We start from the raw sequence: 2,653 nt of genomic DNA, 5'->3' as shown, positions 1-2,653 counted from the left end.
GATCTCTGGTTCCTCTGCCTTTTCTAAAACCAGCTTGAACATCTGGAAGTTCATTGTTCACGTACTGTTGAAGCCTGGCTTGGAGAATTTTGAGCATTACTTTACCAGCCTGTGGCCACTGCTGAGTTTTCCAAATTTGTTGGCATTTTGAATGCAGCACTTTCACAGCATCATCTTTTAGGAGTTGAAATAGCTCAACTGGAACTCCATCATCTCCATTAGCTTTGTTTGTAGTGATGCTTGCTAAGGCCCACTTGACTTCGTATTTCAGGATGTCTGGCTCTAGGTGAGTGATCATACCATCATGATTATCTGGGTTGTGAAGATCGCTTTTGTACAATTCTTCTGTGTATTCTTGCCACCTCTTCTTAATATCTTCTGCATCTGGTAGGTCCATATAATTTCTGTCCTTTATTATGCCCATCTTTGCATGAAATGTTCCCTTGGTATCTCTAATTTTCTTGAAGAGGTATCTAGTCTTTCCCATTCTACTGTTTTCCTCTATTTCTTTGCATTGATCACTGAGGAAGTCTTTCTTATCTCTCCTTGCTATTCTTTGGAACTCTGCCTTCAAATGGGTATATCTTTCCTTTTCTCCTTTGCCTTTCACTTCTCTTCTTTTCAGCTATTTGTAATACCTCCTGAGACAACCATTTTGCCTTTTTGTATTTCTTTTTCTTGGGGAAGGTCTTATCCCTGTCTCCTGTACAATGTCATGAACTTCCATTCATAGTTCTTCAGGCACTCTGTCTATCAGAGTTAATCACTTGAATCTATTTCTCACTTCCACTGTTTAATTTTAATTAACTTTAAATTAAGCAGCTTGTAGGCAATATATTGGAGAAGGCAATGGCAACCCAATCCAGTACTCTTGCCTGGAAAATCCCATGGAGGGAGGAGCCTGGTGGGCTGCAGTCCATGGGGTCGCTAAGAGTCGGACACGACTGAGCAACTTCACTTTCACTTTTCACTTTCATGCATTGGAGAAGGAAATGGCAACCCACTCTAGTGTTCTTGCCTGAAGAATCCCAGGGATGGGGGAGCCTGGTGGGCTGCCGTCTCTGGGGTTGCACAGAGTCGGACAGTACTGAAGTGACTTAGCAGCAGCAGCAGGCAATATATACGACAGCTTAGTTCTTGATGGTGATACAGTACATGCCCTTTAGGCACATGGGGCCAGTCCCCAAAATTAGCAAACCATTATAATACAAGCTAATAAGTGCTAAGTGAGAAATTCTGAAATTCTGTAGAGCCGTAGGATGGCATTCTATTCAACTGTTTAGTTTTAAGAAATTCTTCTTAGAGAAGTTCATGTCTGATAGATAGATAAGACTCTTCAAATTATATTGATTTCTCAAAGTTCCTGGTATGTGGTAAAGTAACATGGTGAGACAGCCAACATATAAGCTTTAAACTGGATAATTTACAGCCAGAGTATTCTATATGACAGCAGAGATAAAGATACAGTTTACCTTGCATTTTGACATCATAGGTTGTCTAACAATAAATTATGGGTCTTTTCCACATTTATTAAAATGACCTACTATATTCCATCAGTACATACAGAAAAACACACTACATGATTCTGATAAAATCAGAAACGACAAATGAAACATTTTATTTCATTCTGATGCCCTGGTTTGTAAAGAATCACAGAATCCATTCCTGAAGGGCAAAATATACCTCCCCAAACACTACCGTGTGACTCAGCTGGTAAAGACTCCACCTGCAATGAGGGAGACCTGGGTTCTCCCTGGGTTGGAAAGATCCCCTGCAGAAGGGAAAGGCCATCCACTCCAGTATTCTGGTCTGGAGAATTCCATGGATGTATAGTCCATTGGGTCGCAAAGAGTTGGACATAACTGGGCGAATTTCACTTTCACTTCCACTTTTTAAACACTATCAGCATGAGTAAACTCTTTCCAAGCCTTGACAAATATTTACCACATAAGTTAGAAAAAATATTGAAAAAGGATAGATACATGTATATGTATAATTGAATCACTTTGCTGTAAACCTGAAACTAGCCCAACATTGTTAATCAACTATACTCTAAAATAAAATAAAATTTTAAAATATATCTAAAACTCCTAGAAGAGAACATAGGCAAAACACTCCCCGACATAAATCATAGCAGGATCCTTCATGACCCACCTCCTAGAATATTGGAAATAAAAGCAAAAATAAACAAATGGGACCTAATTAAAATCAAAAGATTCTTCACAGCAAAGGAAACTATAAGCAAGGTGAAAAGACAGCCTTCAGAATGGGAGAAAATAATAGCAAATGAAGCAACTGACAAAGGATTAATCTCAAAAATATACAAGCAACTCCTGCAGCTCAATTCCAGAAAAATAAAAGACCCAATCAAAAAATGGGCCAAAGAACTAAACAGACATTTCTCCAAAGAAGACATAAAGATGGCTAACAAACACATGAAAAGATGCTCAACATCCCTCATAATCAGAGAAATGCAAATCAAAACCACAATGAGATACCATTTCACACCAGTCAGAATGGCTGCTATCCAAACGTCTACATGCAATAAATGCTGGAGAGGATGTGGAGAAAAGGGAACCCTGTTATACTGCTGGTGGGAATGCAAACTAGTACAGCCACTATGGAGAACAATGTGGAGATTCCTTAAAAAACT

This window comes from Moschus berezovskii, chromosome 9 (genome assembly GCF_049115385.1).
Source record: "Moschus berezovskii isolate FMDL1 chromosome 9, NW_MosBer_1.0, whole genome shotgun sequence".
Classification (NCBI taxonomy): domain Eukaryota; kingdom Metazoa; phylum Chordata; class Mammalia; order Artiodactyla; family Moschidae; genus Moschus; species Moschus berezovskii.
Note: the sequence above shows the minus strand (reverse complement) of the source record.